The sequence below is a fragment of the Chamaea fasciata genome, unplaced genomic scaffold (assembly GCF_029207755.1).
Source record: "Chamaea fasciata isolate MVZ Bird 193981 ecotype frontalis unplaced genomic scaffold, bChaFas1.0.hap1 SCAF_3, whole genome shotgun sequence".
Classification (NCBI taxonomy): domain Eukaryota; kingdom Metazoa; phylum Chordata; class Aves; order Passeriformes; family Sylviidae; genus Chamaea; species Chamaea fasciata.
This window is the reverse complement of record NW_027094088.1, coordinates 17,771,840-17,795,510: the sequence shown is the minus strand read 5'-3', so window position 1 is coordinate 17,795,510 and position 23,671 is coordinate 17,771,840. Positions and strand designations below refer to the sequence as shown.

Genomic DNA, 23,671 nt, shown 5'->3' with positions numbered 1-23,671 from the left:
GGACTTGATCTTAGCGGTCTTCTCCAACCGTAATGATTCTAAGATTTGAAATCAAGAGCTTCTGAGAAACATTCTGGGCATCAAGGAGCATAGTCCAGTTGAGCTGGTGAAAGCTAGGATAACAGAGAGGAGTCTTTGGTTGGGAAGCTTGGAGCTGTTTCTGAAGCAGTTTTATAAAGGTGAAAAATCCTGGAGTTTTCTTTAAGCTGACCTTTACTCTATGCTTATAAATAGCAGCTTAAATTTCTCTGTGGGTGATTATCCAGCATGCAACATTAACAGAAATAAATCTATCTGGGAGAGTTGTGGGAAGGGGAACCAGTGTCAGATGGTGATTTTGGAAGGAGATCTGGAAGTGGAAGCAGGCAAGTCAGGGGAGTGGGGCAAAAAAAAGAAGCAAAAGTGGTGTTGAGAAATGGAATGGGGCAAAGCCAGGGATCACAGAAGACTAAAGGTTGCTGATGGTGTTGTAGAGTAGTGTAATTGCAAGTGTAAAGTTTTCTGATTAGTAAAGGTGGCATTGACGAGAGACAGAGAAAGAAACTGTGTGGTATATAGGCAGGAAAGTGCCATTTAAAATTAAGTGGAGATACATCTGAAAGGCACCAGAAAATGAATTAGTGACTGTAAGGTGCATGTTCTTGGAGTATGTGGAAGGAGCTGAGAATAGGGGCATGTGGAGCCCATTCCTGTGAGCAGGGAGAACCTCAGTGCTGAGGTGGGGAACCAGAGGTCTTGTGGTATGGAGACAGCTTAAGACTTGCAGCCCCAAATGTGAGAAGCTGCATGGTAAACTCAAGAGGGACATGTTTGTATGCCATGCTGGGTGTCCTCAGTGGTGCACAGCCCAGAGTGCTGCTCACAGTGTGCACAGCTTGTGGAAGCTGTAAAAGAAACATTCCTTCTGCCCTCCATGTTCTTATTCCTCTCCATCTTTATTCTCTATGGGAGACATGAAAAACTTGGTTTCTGGTGGGTGGGTGGGTACAGTCAACACATTACTGGAAATAACATCAGCTTTCTGCATTCAAGTCTCTGAAGGAAGGTCTTGCTGTGTATCTTTATGTATAGCATTGTTGTTTTTGTAGAAACAGACAAACACAGCATGGTAAAAACATTCTTGTGCTGTCTATAGTACAACATAACTCTTGTGCTATGTAACACAAATTAATAAAAATGACTGAATTAAGCCATAACTAATAGCAGATGGAAACTGTGGTTTAGTTTTGTGTAGGCTCTCCTTGTTAATGAACTTCACATGCAGATAAAATGGGAGGGAGATAGGCTTTAATAAGGGAGAATGTTTGCCTTGTCATCTGAAAGTGCTTTCGCTCCTGGGTGAAGCCTGCATGCTCAGCAATAGTCCTTTCTTGTGCAGAGCCAGAGTGTTTGGAAATTAAACTATTGTTATTCCTGGGTTGACAAGAATATCTCCCCCTCCTAGAGCTTTAATTCTTATCTTTCCTCTTTATGTAACCAGGGTTGGTCAGGGGCTGTAAACAGCCTTGTTTTAGACTTCCTGGTATTTCCCTGTGCCATTGCCATCCTTGCATGTGATAAGATGTGCCTGCTGGAGCTGAACCAGGGAGTCAATCTCAAAGGCACCGGGTTTATTGCCACAGCTGATGCTGGGCTTGTGCCTTGCTTTTCAAAAGTATCCTGTCTGCTGTTTACTGAGTGTTTGGAGAGAGTCTGCAGGAGAATTGTTTCAGGTTTCGAAGTTTAAGTACAGCATCATCTTCCTGGGACTTGTACATGTCTGGTCAATGAATATGCTTGAAAAATATTTTAGACATAAAGTGACTGATTTATAGGATGGTTTCTTTTGATCTCTCTTTAAGGCTTCTTTTTCCAATGCCATATTTGTGTGCAACATAATTTTTCTGTGTTTTTACTTAGGAGAATTTATTTGCCAATGAGCTGCCTTTCATGAAATGTTTGTGATTAAGTATTTATAGGCAGGATGGAACATCGGTAGTGAGATTTGAGAAGACACATTTTGTAAACATAAAATCCATTCTACCTGGAATGTGAGTGGAACGGTACAGCTCAGATTACACTTGTGCTTCAGGATAGTGTTGGAATTAAAGCTGGGGGTTTGGGGGCTTGTTTGTGGGGTTTTTTTGCAAAGCCTCATTTGTGGTCTTCCGAGTTTTGCACTTTCCTATTACTAGTTGTAAGACCTAGAGGGTGCTTGATACTTACAGGCTTAGACTGAAAATGCTTTTAGACTTGAGGTAAACTTAAAAGACTTTCTTAGGAATTTTCTCCCTGTTGTGTTTACTGAAAGTAGTTGCTGTATTCAGCAGTACAGCTGATAGGATCCATTTCCAATGGTAAAAGTATTTAATATTGAAACACTGCACTTGGGCAGCAGTTCTTGAAGGTACATCAAAACTCAGTGATGTGGAGATATCTTTGGGTGGGAGGAAGGAAGAGGGGGATTTTGAGAACTAGGTAATTAATTAAAGATTGCTGTGGTTATGGTGTTTTGAGCTTAGAAAATTACAGAGTGCTATGCCACATACTTTGAATATGCAAGTAAGTTAAAATATTTTCTTTAATACGTATGCTGTTCTAAATAATTATATAAAGCTGAAGGGAATTTTTGCCTTTTGGAATAAACTTTACCCTAGTCTTAAACATATGTTCTCACTTATTGTTGATAGCTTCTTTAATACTATAAAAAACTACAGCAGGTATTGCAAGAATTCAGTAACTTAATCTTAACCCTTTGAAGTTAAGTCCTGTGAAATGTATGTCATGCTGATAGCTTTATAAAAACATAATGAAATTAAAACCAAAATCCATTATTAAAACTAAAAGTAAGATCATTATTATAGTTTAGAACTCACTTCTGTGACAGTGAAGTCTAAGATCCTGGATGGTCTGAGACACTTCTGGGCCTAAATTAGTCATTGGGTATTTTCTGTGACAGTGAAGTTTTATGAACTGAAAAGACAAGATTTGCTTTAAGGGTTTTGGAAATGTCATTGTGTAATAATGATTATACACCAAGATAGCTGAAGAAAGTCGTTGTGGTTGGCTGTGAGCTGTAACTGGGGTTTTTTTTTTGCGTTACTGCTTAATGGTTGCATCAGTAAACTGCTTTTCTTTGCTGTCAAGCAAAGCCAGTTTGATCTGCTGCAAACTGAGTACTTTGGCAACTTGTTCTCTGTTAAAAAGGGTAGAGATGGCATTAGTGGGGAAACAATTACTTGCTTTGTAAGTAGTGCAGTTGAGTTATGACTAAGTATATTGATTTTCCTGGCCAACACAAACTCCAGACAGATTTCTTTTTTTTTTTTTTTCTTTTTTTTTTTCTTTTTTTTTCCCCATGGCTTTCCTTAAGAGGGTCACATGGTGGTTTGTTATTGCCCTGTAGATGGTTGAGTTCTACAAACCAAACTGCTTTCTGGGGAAATTGAAAGGGGTTTTATTTTTTTTTTTTAATAGATTTTGATCACTGATGTGTGATGTTGAATGGATGGGAGAAGGCTTGTCCCTCTCTTAGCTTTTGTTACTTTGCAAAGCTTTTTAACTTTTCTTTTTTTTTAAATGGTTTTACTAATTGCGTACACAATAAAGAAATTACCGACTTCCAAAAAGATAAGATTTTCTAATTTTTTTTTTTTTTTTTTTTTTACTATCTAGGCAGGAGAAACTGCATGTGTTTGCTTGTGCCAAACATGATTTTGTTTTTTCTTAAAGTGGCATCATATCCTCCAGCCCCCAAAGGTAACTTGAACATGCTGTTTAGAGTTTCTTGCTGATTTTAGAACTTGGGATGCTAAATCTGTAGAACCTATAAATTGAAGGCTGCTAAATCTGTAAAACCCACAAACTGAAGCCATAATAATGGGATTATGAGACTCTGAGATGAATTCCTAGTTTTGAGAGCTCTCTCTTATCTACTGTGCCTCTCATCATTGAGAGGTTCAGGAAAAGGTTCTGGTGGTCAGTGTCTTAGTGTCAGAGGTATTAGGTTAAAATTTAATCAGCTGATAATAATGGGTCTGAATGATAGCTCAAAACAGTTGTACTACTTTACTCTTCAGGACATAACACCAGCTCTTCTGTCAGCCCTGCTAAGAGGATGTTCTGTGGTATCTTGTTTGGTTTTTCTGGAAGTTTGTGTTCATATTTGTGTTACAAATTTTCCCCATTATATTACATCTTTTAGCGGAATGGCTGGAAAGTAGAAAACAGAAATGCAGCAAGTGAAAAGTTTGAATGAAGTAAATATTTTGGTAGTTCTTAATTGGATGTGATTATCTCTTCTGTGAGCTGCTTCTGGGTAGCCTTCCCTGGTGTGCTGTGTTGTGTAATAAACCATGGGCCAAAACAAGCACTCATGGCTATTCCATGAAGAAGGAAGGGCAGGTGCTTTGTTCCACTGCTTAAATTCTTTTCTCACAGTTACCTTATAAACCTCCTTCCAGTGAATTCAGACATGTACAGACAGCTTCCTGGGAGGCTGTCAATAATTAACAATATCAAGTAGTTTTAGGTGTAGATGTGGCTGCGGTGTGCAGCAGCTGTGCTCCAGTGACGTGGTCATCCCTTGTCCTTGTCAGGTCCTGGCAGGAGGCTACACAGAACCAGCTCTAGGCATGGTGGGGTGTGCACCAGTGTGGCTGGTACAGCTCAGCCAGGACAGGAGGCAGGAGACCTCATTGAGCACCAGGGAGGTGTTTGGTGCTCAGTGAGATCATTTACATCTGCAACATAAGACTATGTTTTCCCAGTTGACCAAACTGTTAACTTGAAAGTGAAATGCTGCTGGGTGTTTATAGATTGGGGTGCAGACAACTAATAAAAGACCCGAGTGGTGAAAATATTCTAACAAATCAATTGGTTGCAACCTGTTTGGAAAAGGTTGGAATGAACTTTCTTCCCAAGAACGCATTTAAAATTCTAGACTATGTTTAGTACACTTGTTTCAGATAAATCTGTATTGCAGGATATGCTGTAGTTATACCTGAAACCAGAAAAAGAGGAATTTTTCTTATGTAAGGAAGATGATGAAGAACACTTGCAAAAGGGCTAATTTGGAAAGGTGAAGCTTAAAGGATAATTTGGGTCATCTGCTTCCTGGTCACCAAACCATGATCAGTTTCCATGTAGACAAATAAAGTTCTTTAAGTAGGGAGAGAAGCCAGGCCCGACACCTGTATCCAAGTGGGTCAGGTGGAAAATAAGCAAGAGAGTTCTGGAGTCCACTTGCAAAAACATTGCAACAAATGTGAACCATTGGATAAGTTTTTCAAGTAATAAGTACAAGAAGTGTTAAATAAACACAAATGTGGATTTTCTCGAACCAAAATTCACAACCAGTCAAATCTCCTTTTATGGCATGGTATCCAGTCTTTTTGGGGAGGAACAAATGTGTTCTTAGTTTAGTTAGTTATTCTAATGGCTTTTTCTGTATTATAAGCAAGGATGTTTCTCTAAATACCATAAAGTTAGTGAAAAGCCTTAAATAGTTTCAGGATCACTGTCAGACCAGAGGATGTGGAGCCTGAATGCTCTCTGCAGGGTTCTGTCACTAATTTTGACTTAAGTGAAACATTAAGGCTGTGCAGTATTAGCAGCAGATGGTATCAAGTTTGGAGTTGCTGTGAGTGTGTTGGAAAATGTGGATAGGGTTCAGAGAGACTTGAGGACTGAGAAGAAGCAGTCTGAGAGGGAGAAAACCATGCCTTTTGGATGGGGACAAGATTCAAGATCCTCCATTTATCATCTTTGTACAAGACTGTGGAGGAGGAGAAGGAGTTTTGTGCAAAGAGTTCTGGGGATGTTGCAGTTGAGAAGTCAGATATGATTCTGTTAACACAGCTGCTGCAAAGAACTTGGATGTTCTGTGACATGTAAGCAGGTTGAGTTTCTGCATATCACATTATAGTCCTTCATGCTAGGCTTTAGCATTTCACCCCAGGAGAATCTCAATTATAATACAGTATGGAGGAAAGTAAAGAATGAAGTCTTGAAAAATGTGATTATTTTATTGACAGAAAGATGAAGAATTGTTTCCCTTACAGAATGGAAGACTACAGAGGGAAGGGAGAGTTTTCTTCAGGTAAGGTATAAACACAGAGAGCATTTTTCAGTCTAGTCTCTCTGACAGCAGATCCACTGGTAACATGCTTAAACTGCAACAGAGTGGATGGAAATGGACACTAGAAAAGAACTGTGACCCACTGAAACAGATTGCTTGGGAAGACTGTGGTATTGCCATTTTTAAAGTGCCTCATAAGGCACAGATTAACTGTGTCTAGACCATGTTTTTCTCCCTCAGTCCTGAGAGGCAGGATTAGCTGATTTATTGAGCTGCTTTCTAACCATTAGAGTATTAGAAAATCCTAGAAGGGTTTCTAGAAAGCAGGGACATTCGAATTAAAAAGGTATCAAAGTGGTTAATAGCACTGGGCCCATGTTAATCACCTTCTCATTTTGTGATAATGGGTCTTGCTGTCAAAATTGCACATCTGTACTCCTTCATTTCTCCTCCCCGCTCTTCGAAGAAAGTAATATTGCATTGGGGGAGAGGGAGAAATACTTTTATAAATCTTCTGGCTCACTTCCATTTCATGTCTCTAAATATCTTCCAGTTGATACACTAAGTGTATACTGATGGCTACAAACTTCCAGAATCATCTTTCTTTCCTAGCTATGTGTAAAATTGCTTTGGGGATCAGGGAGAAATTAGACTCTTCAAACCCCATGGTAAGTTTGATACCAGATTCTAAGATTTCAGGCTGCTTAGCTCATTCCTCCGAGTCAGAATTAAGATATAAAATAAACCATTCCCTCATTAGCAGATGGCAGCCTTTATCTTGCAGGCCTTTTTTTTCTAAACCTGGCAATTAAAATGCATGAATAAGAGGCAGTGTACTCCGGTAGCAGGAACTCGGGCCTGGGAGACAGAACTGTCAGCATCTTAATCTTAGACATGTTGTTGAATTGTGATTTGCTGAAGGGCATGTTTAATTCCTGGCCCTGTTTTCCCCACACAGAATGTAGTGCTGTAAGGATTATTTTTTGTCTGTAGCTACAGAATTAAAACCCTCAGACTTGTCTTTCTGCATTAAAAGTTAGTATGTAAGCCCAGCGTTTTCATTCATGAATTCCTATGTTGTCTTTGAATTCTTCTGCTACAGTATCCTCAGATTAAAGAGCAGTAATTTAAAATTCCGATAGGTTAAATAGGTTAAATATATCTAACCGTGTGGTATTTTCCTTAGTTTTTATATATGGAAAATGCAAATTCTTTCTTTCTCCTTTGCTTTTTTGGTTCCCTGCTGTTGTTGAAGACAGCTCCTTTCTCAAAGACTTCAGATGTATGGTGTAGTTTATTTATTTTCATTCATGATTTATAAGGATACAGAAAGATTGCAGAATTTAAATATTACTAGAATCCCAGTCCTGATATTTTCTAAGCAAGGAGGCTGCATTGGTATAAGCTGGTTTGATACAGCAATACAGCTGAAAGATTTATTTTCTAATTTAGGTTCCTTTTGAGGCTGAGGGCAGTGCTGTGTGATGTCATTCTGGTTCAACAGATCTGCAGTGTTGAAGAGAGAGAGGGCATGTGGGGTCTTCAGGGCAATGAAATACCTTTTCCAAGGCTGGTAGCATCAGGTTGAAATCCCTGAGGGCTTCTTCCTGCAGGTGCTTGTTTCAAATCAGGCCTGCACAGACATTTAAATTTATTATTATGGTGTCACCCTACAGGGTTTACAGTTCTTTCAGTGAATTCTTTGTAAAACAACTGGCATAATTTTTTAAAAGGTTATGTTGAATTCTTGTTTCTGCAGCGCAAGTTGCCATGGATATGTCAGGTTCTTAATGTTTGTTTACAGAGGAATGAGGTAGAGAAGGTTTGTGGTAGCTATTTTCAAATGCATGTTCTGCTTTCAAGTGATACTGTTCTCACTGGAGTTAATTGGCCAGCGGATGTAAATTCTACTGTCTGCTTTGAGAATGAGGTTCACTTTGAAAAGAGTTAATGCAGACATGTTCATGTGTATATCCTTACTTTGCATTAGCTTGTCAGTTGTTTAGGTTGCTTTATTCCCTTTGCAGTAAAATGACCCTGCTGATTTTTTGTGCCCTGTGTTAGGTGTTGGAGTCCTGTCAGTCAGCACTGAAACAGAGAGGCAATGCACACACCTAGAACTAAAGAACTGCTGCTGCAAAATGTGCTGAATCTCATGCACCTGCACAAAGCAAAGAGGTCCTAGGCTTGCTGTGATTGGGAAAAATGGATGGTGAATTTTTTCTGGCTAAGAACTGGCATAACAGGGAAATCAAGCCGTAAACCTCATGCATGCATAGATGAAATACCGTGAGAGAGCCTTTGTATGTTTTATTACATAATACAACACTTGAAGTGTGTTTCTGGTCTGTTCTCTGCCTTCCAAATCATCTGCTGTGCTCCTTCCTAGCTGCACACTTACTTTTCTCCCCTTCCAAAAGAAAGACCACAAAGATAAATGTGTTTATGTAACCTCTCAAATCTTGATTCAGAAGTACAAACTGCTGACTTTGGAGCCTATGCAAACGATCTGCACAGCACCAGACTCTGCTGTCAAGTAACCACTAGAAAAAGTACGTGATTAAACCAGAGGTCAAACATTAACTTGTTCCTTTCCCAGGTCACACTGGAAGAGGTGTGGGCAGGCATGTGTGAAAGCAGAGGGAAACGAGCCCTGTGTTTGTCACAGTGAAGGTGTCACTAAGTGCTGCTCAGGGCTCACTGTAAGCTGGGCAGTCCTTAAGGACGAGACTAACAACTGCTGCAGGACACTTGGTTCAGTTTTGGGTTAAATAGCCAAAGGAATAGCAAAAAGTCAAGAGGCAGCATAGTGGAAAAGAAAGAAAAGGTTCTTTTGTAGAAATTGAAGGAAAAGAGAGGAACACCTGTTTAAGAAGCAGCTGCTGAAAATGGATGACCACTCTTAATGGAGTAAAAGAATTAGCAGCAGCTTTCTTGGTAAAATTGATCCTTGTGTACATTCTGTGATGAACTTAATTGTGAAACTCCACAGCCACAATGACCCTGCTCCCTTCCACTTTGTAATCGAAGGAAATTTCTTGAGTGGGGGAGAAGCCTGGCCGTGGTCAGTCTGTGCCAGTCGGTTCCCAGATGAGCACTCCTGTCAACCTTTTAAAGTTACCTCACATGTAAAGTTTATTAAAAGTATTTTGAGAAAAGTGTGGTAGTCTTATACCTTGTGTGCTCCAAAACCTTGAAATGTCTCTACAAAGAAATGTCTTGTGTGTTTTAAAAAGTGTAAATGAAATACCCTCAGTGTGCTGATTTTAGTGCAGTAGGTCTGAGTTTCCAGGTGAAGGTGACAGGACGTTCCCTGAGTTTGGTGTCCATAGCAATAGCCAGAGGTGCTTTTGTGAAGTGACAGGTACAGAGATAGCTGTGTTTGAAATTGTGTTTCATAGAAGAGCTCTTTCATTGCTTTTATAGATGTAGTGCAGAATATCTTGAGTGGTTCATACAAGCTAAATACCACCCCCCTTACACCATTAAACATCTGCATTTTCCATTCAAAATGAGCAATGTGGAGTCTGTACTTTCTGCACCTCTTTAGGAATAGAGTTTCATTGGGTCCTTCCTTGTAGCCAAACATCCAGTTGGAAGTGTGTGCCAGTGAGGGAGTCCTTGCAGAGCAGTGAGACAAGCTGTAGTCTAGTTTCCTTTGACACAGGTTCAGCTTTTCTGGGAAGAAAGTGGGCATGGATCTGAGGACATGTCCAGGACTAAATGAAGTTGTGAGAATCTTCACTGGAATTGCCAAGAAGTGGATTTCTAGCTTCAGGTTGTGAGGCCTGATATGGTATTGGCTCCACATCCTGCTCTAATATAGCCCATATCCCACAAATGTACAAACTCAGCAGGATGTTAAAACATGACAGTGCTTGGGGATGAATGCCTTTTGCAGTCCATGCTTATTTCATTTTAGTATTTGTTGTCTTAACAATACCAATACCAATCTGTCTCTTCTGCTGATAATCACCAGTGACCAAATGCTCTTGGGTTAGGATGCTTTTATGGCAGCTCAATCCTAATTTCCAAGCAGATTTCTGGGTAAAAAAGCCACCATGTTTTTGTTTAGTCTGTTGGTTTGTTGGTTTTTTCCAATCATCCCATGTGCTGATTTCTCATACCTGGAAAGCCCAAAATGCTGTGTATGTCTGTTTGATCACCTCATTTTCCATCAATCCTCTTGGCTTGACCCAACAGCCAGCTCCCAAAGCTGACACTACCAACCATCAAGATCCTAATATTCACAGAGTAGTCTCTATTAAATGCTTTGGGGTTAACCCTTAATTACACAATGAGAAAATGCCCCAGATGCAGAATGTTGGGATATAAAAAAGAAATACTAAGAATTTTGTTTTCTTATTCCAGAAGGGTGACTGCTCCTATGAATGTGCCAGTGTGAAGAAAGCTGAGTAGCCACCTTGTTCTTAAGCTCTCCTTGCTTCCATACTGCTCTTTCTTCCTTTGAAGAGGAACAGGTCATGTGATATGGGTATGTTTTGAACTAAATTAGATGAGGCTTTAAAGTGATAATGCTCAGTACATGACAAGTGCCAAGTTCTGTTTTGCTGGAAAATATTTAATATTTGTCTGCTTTACCTCCAGGTGTTTTCACATAAAAGATCCCCTGTCACGTGCAAGACTGAAGCTTGTTCTATGAGCCATAAAAATCAATCTTAATATTCTGAATTTACAAGACCTAATTCTTCAGTATTGCTGTTTCTCTGTAATCTGCTTTTGGTATAACTATTTTCCTTTGAGAGAGGAATGAATGTGTATTAGTGCTTAAAAGAATCATATTTGAGAAGTTTGTCCCAAACCATAGGTTAAGTTTTAAAACTTGAAAGTTCCCTTTGTATGCAGATGGGATGTGGGAGTCTCCTGAGAGTTCGTGGTTTGCACTTCTATGCTCCTTTATGCAAACAGTACTTGATAGCAGGAACTTAACCTCCAACTGTGTTCTTGCAGGAATTTGTTATTCTTGATCTCAGGAGGTGTTGCTTGTTTGATCCGCATGCTCTTTATTAATCTTCCGTGCTGAATGCCTGAGAGAAATTGCATTAGGCAGGTATGGTCAGTTTAGCAAATGAAGGTGTTGTATCTGTTTGAAACGTCATGAGAGGACCTCTTTGCTGGCTGGGGCAGTGACTGTTCTGTAAGGCTGCCAGGATCTGAGAAAATTCATACTGAGAAATGGTATTTTTGAAGGTTCTTGAGGGGTGTGGTTGAATTCATACTTTTCTTATCCATGTAAGAGAAATAGATATCTAAACAGAATGCTGTGATTCTTTCTCAAAGTAGTAAAGAGCAGGTATGTGGATTTACAAAATAAAGGAATAGGAAATTATGCTCAGCTGTTTTTTCATTCTCATTTACATAGGTGAACTATTTGATTTTTTTTTCTTGTTGCTTTTAGTGCTTATTTAGCTGAAACTTTGAGAAAGAATTCTTTGCATGTGGTGATGCCCATCATCTATAAAGTCGTGACCAGGTCAGAGACTCAAGGCATTGGAAGACTTTTATGTTGCAGTGGTTTCTTTTGTGAAATATAAGCGTATTCATTTTAAGTATCCCTTTTTTTTTTTCCTGTATTATTCCTTTCTCCTCCTTTTGGGATTAACAGAAAAGCAGTTATCAGCTACTTAGTACCAGAATTCAATATTCTAATTTCTGGGGAAAAAAAATCTCCTGAATAGGGAAATCAAGTGAATTACTGTAAGCATGTGATTTTTTGTGAAACTCTGAATTAAGCATTTAAAAATTCACTCTTTTCAATGTCCTGCTGTGCTAGGAAGAAAGATTTTTACAAAGGAAGAGTTCTGCATACTTTTGAAATCACAGCAAGAATGCCAGTGTTCATAAGTAAAATGCACTTCCAAATATAGTGGCAATGCACTTAAAATGGGTGTTATAAAGTCTATTTACTGATTCATCAGTTATCTTTAACCTTTACTTTCTTGCTATTTATCAGTTTTTACACATTTTGGGGAATAAAAAATTGATGATTTGAGATTCATTCATTTAAAATTTCTTTTTGGATTGGCATTTGTACACTTGGCGTCAGTTCCTGAGCAGGCCTTTCGCTCTGTTTTCTGTTTCTGGCTAAATAGGATGGATGTGCATGTTAGGGATGTGTACTGGGAAGTCTCTGCTAGGGATTCCTTAGGTCTGTAAAACTCTGGAAATGCAGGGGCAGCCTGCTCACCCTCCTGGCCTAGAAACAGTTGTTGCGCAGAGGCTTCGGTGTTCTTGCAGACAGAAACTCTTAACTTTTGAGTTGCAGTGGTGGTGAGGGGAGTCTGTGAAGTGTAAATACACGTTACTGGAGTATTGTGTGTGTTATAATGACTCATATTTAGCAAAAGACTGTGGCTTGCTTCAGTTCTGCATAGCTGCTGTTAAACTTTTATTTGTTTTCCCTGATATTTTAGACTTTTCAGCAGCTGTCATTAATCGTGCAGTTGAACAGTGTGAGAGCTAGTTGGAAACAGGTGGTGCATGCTCCAAATATCTTGAGATGCAAATGATGGTCAACAGTGTTGTTACTGAAATGTAGATATTTGTGCCAGCTTGTGTTGGTTTTGTTTTAGCAGACCTTCCATACTCTTCACTGTGGAGAAGTATGTCCAAAGCGTTCAAAAATGAATTTAGGCATAAAATGTTGCTGAAACATCAATTTAATTTGAAATGCTAAGGCCGTACAAAACCAGCATAGAAATTGCTGGCTTTATTGTAGAAGGTATGGATTAAAGCAGCAGCAGGATGTCATGACTCTCAGCTGAAAGACAGCTTTGTATGGAGCATTTCATTTAGCATGCAGCAATTCTCACTCCGAATATTCCCATGTCCAGTGAATGTGGTGTGTGTGTGTGTGTAGCTGGGAGATACACTTTCATAGCATGGTGATATCTTTCACAAGCAGGCACTTTGGGAAGGCTCTAACTTCAGGCAGGATCTGGTATTTTGTACTTTATTTCATTTGCAATAGCCTGTCCTCTAGCACAACATTAGTTTTGGGTCTTAAATCTATTCACAAATTGAGCCTTGTAAAGTTGTAGCTAAAAGTGCATGGTTTGGAGCATGCTGTAGTTGAAGACTAGAGAAGAAGAAAAGTGAGGCGATTAATTGGGCCTCCTTAATTGAATCTGTGGCTGAAAGACTCTTATTAAGCCTTTTAAAAATATTATCCATATCTCTGAACCATGTTGTTTTGCTAATCTGTCCAGTCAAGTAAATGAGGGTTGATTCAGTGCTTTCTTGTAAGCGAAGTCCCTAGACCATTAAGCTGGCTAAAATAAATGTAGACATTTGGTTTTCATTAGCGTTGTTAACTGAAACAAAAACATTTTAATGACTGATCCCAGAGTGTTTTGAAGTTTGTGCAACTTTGCTAGGAAGGTATTTAAACTGTAGTATCAGTTGCAAGTTGGCCATAAGCCAGGGTTTCAAAGCAAGATCTTGGGTTTCCAGAGTGTTCCTAAACAGGAAAACTTTGAGAGGGGAGAAGTACTGGAAGGTGGTTAAAATAAAATTGGCGCTGGTGAAACGAAATTATCTGCTAAAAGCAGACAGTGACAATGTTCATGCTGTACTACAGTTTGCTGCTTTGTTATAGAGATGTTTCAGTTTTTTTGGAAAGAAACATGATTTTGAGCTTTAATACTTGCATTAAGAAAGAATTCACTTTGCTCAAGAAATAATTTTTAGGTGGGCTTTTGGTATCTTAAACTTGCACAAAATGAGATCCTGCTTCCAAGGAAAAGAACTTAATATATTGCTTACCAGATCTAATTTAAAAAGTACTTTTTTGGGAAAATATTTAGGTTGGTCTTGAAAGATGATGGTAGTTAAATCTGATAAAAATTAGCATGTCATCTTGGACAAATAAAATAATCTATAACTTTACAGTTACGGGAGAAGCTGGAGATTGTTAAAGTGCTGTAAGATGAAGATTGCTTATTCTGTATCATGCTGTAGTCACAATAATGTCTCGGGGCAAGCCTGCAGAAATTGCTGAAATGTTCTGGGTGATTAGGGGTCAGTCGAGGAGGCAGGGACTGGATATCAAGAGCTTCATCGTGGCCAGACTGCATTCTTGTGGTTGCTGCTTGGCTTGGGTACCAAAAGTACTGTTTACCAGAACAGTCTTAGGTTTTGGTGTCTCTATATTTTTTTTTTGTGTGTCTTTATGGTTGATTTGGGTCTAAGTGGCAATTAGAAAAAGACCAGATGACTTCATTTAGAATATTAGAAATGGGTAGCTATTTGAGCTAGGGAAAACCACCACTTCTAGCAAAAAACTCCAGAGGTTCTCAGATGGAATTTCAGAATGGTTCATCTGAACATGTTTGAATTTTAAAGGGTTCTTTTGCATAGTTATAACCTTAGTGATTTATCCATAGTTGACTAAAACCAAGTGTTCTTACAAAAATGCCTCAGTCTTAAGCAAGAAGCAGTGATCTTAGAATTTGATCCTAGTTTTCCAGTTGGTATGTTTATACTCCACTTTATATATTCACCTTTTAGGAATAGCATTCTTACATACAGATTTTGCATATCATGAAGGTTTTATTTGAACTGCTGGATTAAAGATTTTTACAAATGCCAAATAATGAAAAGTTGCTGCCCTTCTGGGATGGGTCTGAAAGGCAGTTTGCCTTTCCTCTTCTCCCATATTCTGTCTCCAGGATATTTCTTTTGTGGTTTCACTGTTGGGATGTTCTAGCTGAATTGTCCCATCTCCTAAAGCTTGTAGAGAACATTGTGTGCTTAACACCTTCATGTTCTACAAATGAAAATAAAGGAACAGATACAGTGAATGTTTACTTTGCTTCCTTTAGCTACAGGTTAGAAATATATTCACATGGAAGTTGTTTTTGCTAGACTGTGTAATAGTCATCTGACCACAAGATCATAATAGAGATAAAAATTTTTGCTGAAGATACCTTGCCTCAGCTGAAGATTTTTGGTAGTACCAGTTTTGTGTGGTTCCACACCTGAGAAGGGACAATTTGTCATAATTCAGTTTAAGAAAGATAACTTCTTTTTGTGATCATAAAATGCTAGAAGCTCATCTATAATTACATTGTTCTTTGAAACCACTTCTGTCAATCTTCCCTTTTTTTATATATCTTCCCCCATTCTAATAGTCATTAGAGGTTCTTTAAAAATATTACTTTCAAGTCTAATTTTAGAACTTAATTTCTTGAGAATATTTAGTTGAGATTTATTACCATTTGGTAGCACCCTAATCTTGGTACTGAAAGGAATTACTAACTCGGTGCTAGTACTGACATGAAGAGAAACGTCTCATCTAGCCTATGGCAGTGAAAACCTTATTAGAAAGGGGAGAGCTGTTCAGTGCCTTTTTGCTGTGCTGTTTATTCACTACTTTTTTTTAAATACTGAGGTATTTTTAGGAGGGATAAGATGAAGATGGCAGAGGACTGAATAACTGTGAGAAGGCAGAAAGAAGACGAATTCTTACTTGTACAAGGCCTGTCAGAGTGCTGGGTATGTACAGGAGCAATGATGTTTTTTGCAAGTGTGGAGGAACAGAATAAGCAGGAAGAAAATGTACCATTATTAAGCTGGAGAAAAGGCAAGTTGAGGAACAGTGTGGAATCTTACTGTCTCAGAGAGTGTGAAGTTATTTGAGCCAGAGGCATGAAAAGCTTAACGTCTTAAACAGCAGATATTTACCTCTCTTCTAATAGTCCTTCTGTTGGCATTAATAGTATGAGCAGCTAAAAGTTCCTGACAACCATAAAAATTTGCAGTGCACTAAACTTTGCTGTATTCCATGGTTAGCATCATGTGGCAGGGAATTTTAAAGGCTGATTGATTTCAAAGACATTAAGGTGCCAAATTTAGATTTTTATTGAATGTTCCCTTGTCAAGAGCAGACAACTTGCTTTGCTTCTGTTGTATTTCTCTCCACTGTTAGGCTGCAACTGGGAGCAATATTCTTTCTAATGAGACTCCTGAGCATGGAGCTGCAGTAAGAACAGCAACATCTGTGTGTAATAAGGCTTTGCTCTCTCTCCTGCTTTGTTATTTCCTTGTGCCAAATGCCTGGTGGCTTCATGCAGCTGAATCTTGCTCAAAGCATGTGAGGTGTGGGGAAGAAAATGAAGGTGCTGTGTGCAAACCCAGGAGGTGCAGGCAGCTGAGGGGAAAACAATGTGAGGTGGGAATATAAATTGCAAGCTCAGGAATGTGTGAGACTCGGAAGGCTTTGAGACTATGAGGACATAGTTTCCCAGTTCTGATGAACTTCTCTGTGTTGTTATTTTCCATATAACTTTTAGTAAGTACAGCACACTCAATTGCAAGGGAAATTACTTCTGTAAGTTCATTGTCTTTTGGTATGGATGGGCTTTTGTTCCCCTCCAACCTGAGAAAGTCAGAGTGACAGGAGTGTTGTTTTACTAGGGAGCATTAGGATGGAGGGTAGATGGAAATTCTGTGATTGTGAATTGGTTTCTTGATGCTGATGGAGAAGAAGAGAAGTAGGGACTTGGGGAAAGAGGCTGCAGTACTGACAAGGACTTTACTTTGAGAGAAGGACCTGACGAATCAATCAAGAACAGTGATGAAGAGGTCTTGGGTGGCAGTTGCATTAAAGGTAAATTTTACAAGTACAGTAATTGACTTTTAAATAAGAACTGGTCAAATGAGCCATTATTATCTCTAAACTGGAAACAGCAAAATTGAATTAATGGGATTTAAAAGGCAGTTAAGTAACTGGGGATTCTTTTTACTGAATCTTTTTGTTATTTTCATTGTTCTTCTTGTAATTACTGTTACGTCTGATTTGACTCTGTTAAAAAGCAGGTAGAGCAATTAAATGGTGTAAAATATAGTGCAAACTTAAGTGCAGCCTGCTGCAGAAGTGCAGACCTAATGGATGTGCTTGGGTGGGATGGAAGCTGGGCACAGGCTGTGGAGGGTGAGGTCTTGCAGCAGGGGAGGGTGTGCCACTAAAATGACATCAGTGTTTCACTTAAACATGCATCCTGTCAGTGGAAGCAAAACATTTTCTGTGTGATTCATGGAATTGTTGACTTGTTGGGGTTTTTTCCTTTGGTTTGCCTCATTTCTTGGATAAGTAATGAAGGTGGCAATAGGAATACTTACTTGAAATTTGGAATTAACCCTTTTTCGTTTGATGAAAGAAGTACTTTGTCTGGGTAAAGATGCTGTCATGATTTCTCTATAGCAATGGCAAAATTATAAAGTTTTCAGATGACAGAATTGGGAGTGAAACTTGCAAATAAAACGTGCATGTGTGTGCTTTCCTGTTCCCATGTTCACATTACCCACTCAACCTCTCTAAAGAGCCAGTGGCTGGAAATACTTACTCTGTACATGTCCAAACAGAACTGCACCTATATAATAATACCTAAAGATTAGAGAGATACTGTGTGTTCATGTAAGCCTTGACAGTTTTAGTCATTTAATTGCAGAGTAGTTCTGGGACAGGGAAAGCAGCAAAAATTGCAGTTCTTTGTTTATAAGAGGCATAGTTTGTTTGGAGAACAGAGAATTTGGCTACATGGTGCAGAAATGATGATGCAGAGATAGGGCCTCTGCCATGTCTGAAACCTACCTTAAAAATGTCATAGACTCTAAAATGAAACATTATTCAAAGAGTAAAAAAACCCCAAAAAACCATAGTTATGATCTTACAGCTCAAGTAGCTCCTTGGGAAAGCATTCCCTCTTCAAGAGTTGACCATTTTGTGGTAATCATACATTTATCTGAACAATCAGATATTTTGTTGGTTTTGAGGCTTAAAAAGTTCTTATTTTATGAATTGATTGAGCACAATCATTCCTATATTTCAATCACAGAAATATAAATACCTACAGTTGTATAGACTGCAGTGTGTAGTATTAAAGCTGCTTTGTACGAGAGAAATGATTTCATGAGCTGCAGAAAGCAGGAATGCTTTTTCTCATCCATAAACACATATGCTTCAGTACCATTGCTAGTGGTTTCTCCTAACCTGATAAATATTGGACAGAACTGTGTTATTTCTGTATTGATTTACATGTGATTTCTCCTGCTAAAGGTGCATGCTTGTCTAAATACATGCAAATGAAACTGTCTAAAATCCTCAAGAAAAGAGACTTCTGGCTCACTTTCCGCCAGCAAGGAGATTCTTAGTTTTCTTTTTCTTATTGAATGTCCACTTTCAGTGGCCCACTACTGCCACTGATGACATTAAATATTCCAGAAGCAAAATTTTAATATGATTAACCTGAGACATTAAGCAGAGATTGAATTAGAATTTCTTAAGTATTCTTGGTTCATGGAAAGTAGAGCAAATCAGCAGACTGTGAAATAGCAGTTGGTCTGCCTTGATGTTTTAAGCTGGGAGTGGGAGTGCTGGAATGCTAGATTTCTGCCTCCTCCCTGACTTTTACTTTTTGAGACTTTGCACTGCACTTTTTCAAAGAAAGGTCATGAGTAGGAACATAGTCCCCTGCTATTCCCAAGTGCTCAGAGTCTTCTCTGAGAGGAGAGTGAGTGGGGTGATAAACTGCTTTCCCTCTTTCTATTACCTCATCCTTCCACCTCCTTGTTTTTCCAGTGTAAGCCAGTGTTGCAGACACTACTTTTTTCATCCTTCTACAGTGACGTGATGGACAAATTGCATGTTTTAATGGTTTGGTACAAAAAGCCTAATTCTTGTTTGTCTTGTGCTGTAAAATAAAAGTGTGCACTTTGTGTTTCTGCTTAGCTCAGCAGTTACAGGAGGAAGTGGTGTTTGTGTTTGTCTTTTCATTTCTCTGAGCTGGATGAGTATCTGTGCAGAGCTTGTTTCAGGAGATGAGGGGGCAATGACAAACCACCTCACTACTTGCATCTACTTTCTATCCCATCCAGCTCTGCTGCAGTCCGTAAGAGCAGGTCCTGCCTGGGGAATGGAGCAGTTTTTCAGATGCATTTCAGCTCTGTGAGTTACTCAGTGGCAACAGCTGCTCCCATCTGTGTCCATGTGCAGGAGGAGATGTTCAGCTAACAGGCAGCTTGCTTTTTTATTGTGGTGTGTATAATGCTCACATATGGTCTCAGTTTGCAAAGCTGCAGGATATGGCAGATTTTTTTATAATGCTCATTGAGCAAAATATGACTGTAAGAGTGTGTATGTTTGTATTTTGAAAACAAACAAACAGCTCCAAAAAAACACTCCGAATCTCATAGTGGTAATTTGAAGCTGTGACCAGTCTGGTCATCTATCCAAGTAAATTTGTGTTATAAAATGCAGATACTTTATTTTTCTTTGTGTATTCCACCCTAAAAGCGAAATACTATTTTCTGTCTCCAGAGAGGGAGCCAGTGCTTTTGGCCTGTAATCCCAGTTCTGACAGTGTACCTCGACTCTATTTGCAGCTGGCTGATGTCGTCACAGGCAAAGTTTCACTTCATTGAGTCTGTGCACCTCAGTCTACAAAACATTCTTCTGATGCAAATATATGTTTTGGAGTTGGGATACATATACGGTGTGGATTTAGTTATTAAAAAAAAACCCCACCAAAACCAGTAAACTGAGAAGTAGAAATTCTGTTTTAGGATAAGGACTAGTGAATTTTCACTTTTCCTTCTAAAAAAATCTGGATATTGTGTAGCACATAGAAGTCTTTTTTTGCTAAAACAGTGGATAGTTGCCCTACTACTTGTGTTAGCTATTGTTTTGTAACATCAGCTAACTTGGAGCCCAGCAGCCAATTCTTTTCTCAAATACTGTGATTAAACACTTGTTTTACTTGTGCTTGCAGACAGAGGGGAAAGAATGGTGTAAGTCCCACTTCTTCACCAGATTAATAACACTGACAGTTCAGCTATTGTGAAGAGGAGTTGTGACTTGGAATCCTTCACACTTGTGAGTTCCAACAGGACAAGCAGAGGTGTGATGCTGCCTTAGGTCAGCAAGAGGGAAGACTAACTTGATCTTCAGTCCCCAGCAGTGTGCACAGAAGGGTGAGGAAGCATGGCATAACTAAAGTTTAAAAGCACTCTAATTATCTTAAGGTATTTAGAGCCAACAGCTACGTTCTGGTGCTTCCAAAGAAGCTTTTGATACAGGCCTAAATAATGTTAGCTGAAAAAAATGAAAAGCAGACCTGCTCAGGTATTCTCTGTCTTTCCTTATGTTTCCTGTAGAGTACAGATTTTTTTTTTAAATCCATGTTTTATTCAAATTTGTTGGAAGTACTTGCTCCTTTTCTGCAATACTGTGTGTTTCAGTGATCAGTATAGACATGTCCCACTTTGAAGTGGTCTATATCTAATTACCTTGTTGAAATTCCAAGTAGAGCTCTACTTAAAAATTGACACTGAGATTCCGTCGGGAAGCTGATTTGTTCAGACTGTTTTTTTTTTCAATCCAGGTGCAACTGCTTTTTCACTCTAAGAAAAATTTGATTTCTTAGAAAAACTATGTAGAAAATGTGAAGTGGCATGGTATTCTGGTTATGAGAAACTTTGTTCTGATCTTTCTCTCTTTTGCAGAGATGTGATTTTCCTAAATGAGCACAAATACTTTGTACTTGTTTATTTTCTATCTCAAAGAATGTATAAACATGAGATCATATTCCTGATGTTAATCAGGTATTAAGAGTATTAGAAATCTGTCATCAGTTGCACACAAATATTTACCTTTTGATTGTTTCAATTACACAGATTGATTACATTTTGGGTTTTGAGTAAGGTACTTCATATTCATGTAGTAGGCAGGATCAGCGAGATGCTTCAGCCAAGGAATTAGATTTCCTTGGACAACTAATTCGTGTGGCTTTCCACACCCAGCACAAACTGCATCATAGAGGCCTTGACTGGAACATCCTTGGGAATCTTCTGCCCCAGTGATAATCTCTGAGGCATGGTGAAATAATATCAGGTCTTTTTTGAAGGCAGGTCTGTTCCCTTCCCGTCACTCTTGAGGTTTCCACCAATTAAAGCTTTTTACTCTCAGTTCTGAAATCAAGTTATTTGTTCAATTTGCATGAGCAGTCAAAAAGTTGTCTGATAACTTTTTTTTTAATGGATGGTGCCTGAAGCTGAGTATCAACCAGCATGCTGGAGATCTTCCTCTCCTACTGGTATCTAAGCTTTTTAGTTATTTTCTGAACCATCTCACATACATATATTTAGCGTTTTGGTATCTTTGTGAGCTCTCAATCCTTGTTTTCAGGTTAAGGCATTTAAAATTTTCTTTGTTTTTAATGGCTATATAAATATGCAAATAGATGCTTGTTGATAATTGTTTTGTTGGTAATTTCTAAACTTAAATATGGAGTGTAGATGTTGTCCGCTTTTACCGCGTTGTTTCAGACTTGAAAATTTTTGCTTGAAGATACCTTAGATGAAATAATAAATCCATACCAGTTACTTTGTGGAGAGAATGAGATTGTGATGATAATTCCTGTTAATCTTGTTGTGTAAAAATTGCATCTTGGTCTAAAAGTCCCAAGATAACACAGTTCTGACAAGAAGTCATCATCTAGAAAACGCAGAAATTAGATTTTAATTGTATCAGACAAACCACAAGAGGGGGTTACTGGTGAAGCAGTGTGGAAGGGGAAAAAAGTCATTGTTAACCTTTTTGACAGAGGGGTTTGCAGGGCAAATTTTAGGGAGTTGTACTGATGTTGGGCTAGTAGTCATTGGATTCCCTTTGTAATGGCAGGATGAAACTTTGCCTATTGGCAAAACTTGGTTGGCTCAAAAAAATCTACCAAAAAAGTGCCAGAAAGCTAATGAATGTCTATAGCTACCAGTAGTTCCAAATCCAACACCCATTTTTCATAGTGTAAAACTTTCTCTCTTTTTTCAAGATTGACAGATGAGGAAATTGATGTGGCTGTTACTTTTAGATAATGGAAATTATCCTCACATCTTAGCATTGTAAGTGACTTCTCTGAGACAGTGGTTTTCTTCCATCATCTGTGATTTACAACCATTAACTTGTCTGCTGCATCCCTACTGCTATGGATGTCACCAGCCAGTGCACATCTGTCCTGTCTGTTGGGTGTTCCAGCTGCCACTGTGCTGCTTGAACTTACAAAGCATCCTCCAGATAGAAGAATATTTGTACTGAGCTGTTGCCAAAGTTGAAGGTAGCCAAAGGCCCAAGACAGGCAAGCTGCTGTCACCCACCTGTTCAAATGGCAAATTTGGTTCATGTCACTGCTGATGGAAAGAACAAGGTACAAAGAAAAGTGGGCCCAAGAGTTGCTGTTGGGATTGGATGGAAATCAGTGAGTCCAAGGCAGGACATGCAGCTCTCCAACCCTGTGTTGTAGCAGTACAGGGAAAGCAAGAGATGTCCTTTGTTCCGTCTTTTTTGTAGTAAAATGTGTGGATGACTGGTAACTTGGTTTATCAAAATTTTATGTGCCCATGCTTCTCTGATCTAAGAGTTTATTAGTAGGTTTCTCCTGTCTTCTCTTCCTTCCACCCTGCTCCCTGACATGAGTTCTATGAGGAGAAGGGACAGTCTGCCCTGACCAAGGAATTTCTAAGCCTCATCTTAAGCTCTTTTGTCAAGAGTGGGCAGAAGTTCCTGCCAACACAAACAGGATGCAGAGCTCCGGTGCATGTGGCAGCAATCTTTGCAGCACGTGGATGCAAAGAGTGACTCAGCAGTGCCCAGATAGCAGACAACAGCAGTCTCATGGGATTTCTTAAAACTGCATGTCATGCAGTAGGGTTTATGACTTAAAATATCTCAGTGCATTAGGGTTGTTTCCAATGTGCAAAAAACCATGCAAAGGTTTGCATGTTCAAGTGGTCAATAAGTTCTCTGTGTTAACCCTTCTCAGGACAGTGAACTTCCATGTACAGCAGTTGAGACACAGAACCTCACTCCATATTCTGATTTAACTTTCTGTTCTGGAAACTAAGAGCAATGTATTTGGATGGATGTCTGTGCTCCCTCTGCCTTGTGATGTGTTGAATTTGTGCTGCTTATAACTTTTCAAGTAAAACAGATGTGACTTGCTAGAGACCCTTAATTTCTCTGCCTGCCTGGAATCCATTTTGGTTTGTCTGGGATGTAGGAGGGGAAGTCAAATATTGCAAATCATTGGTTTAAGCTGTGACAGCCTGAGTATCTTAAGTCTCCAATGAGTGTACTGATTGAACCAGAAAAATCCTTCCACAAATACTGGTTTCTCTCAAATTGATAAAAAAGTTAACTCAGCCTCTTGCCTGTGACAGGCTGCTTTGGGGATTTTGGCCTCTTTTTTGACTTTAAGGAGGGTTTTATTATTTCCTTGGGTTCCAACCTGATGATGACATGCATTCAGTCTCTGCTCTGCCCTAATGTTACTCTGGCTCTCAGGCGGATTTACTCTCTTCAAGTCCTTTTATTTTCTTCTCAGAAAGTTTGTCCAAAAGGCCAAAAGAAAGGATTTTCAGATGTGTAACGCTTCCAGATGCGCACTTCCAGCAATGCCAGGTGTTTTACCAGGCCCATCACGTTAAGGAAAAGTTGAAATCCTGTTTTGCCATTAGGGTTGTCATTTTAGTCTGATCGCTACTCGTTTCTGCTTACTCCTGTGGCCATATCAAAAAGCTGTCCTGTCGTGGCTGTGCCAG

At 39.1% G+C, this 23,671-nt stretch overlaps 1 protein-coding gene across 2 annotated transcripts in view; it reads left to right on the top strand.

Moving 5' to 3' along the window:
• DISP1 (dispatched RND transporter family member 1) overlaps positions 1 to 23,671 on the top strand; it is an 87,285-nt gene that overhangs the window by 5,454 nt on the left and 58,160 nt on the right. The window contains exon 1 of one of the 2 annotated variants that reach the window (XM_066178199.1): positions 10,538 to 10,553. The exons of the other annotated variant lie outside the window; for it this stretch is intronic. The gene's annotated coding sequence lies outside the window, so the exon portion shown is untranslated. Of the gene's footprint in view, positions 1 to 10,537; positions 10,554 to 23,671 lie in introns of those variants that run through there. 2 annotated transcript variants of the gene reach the window in all.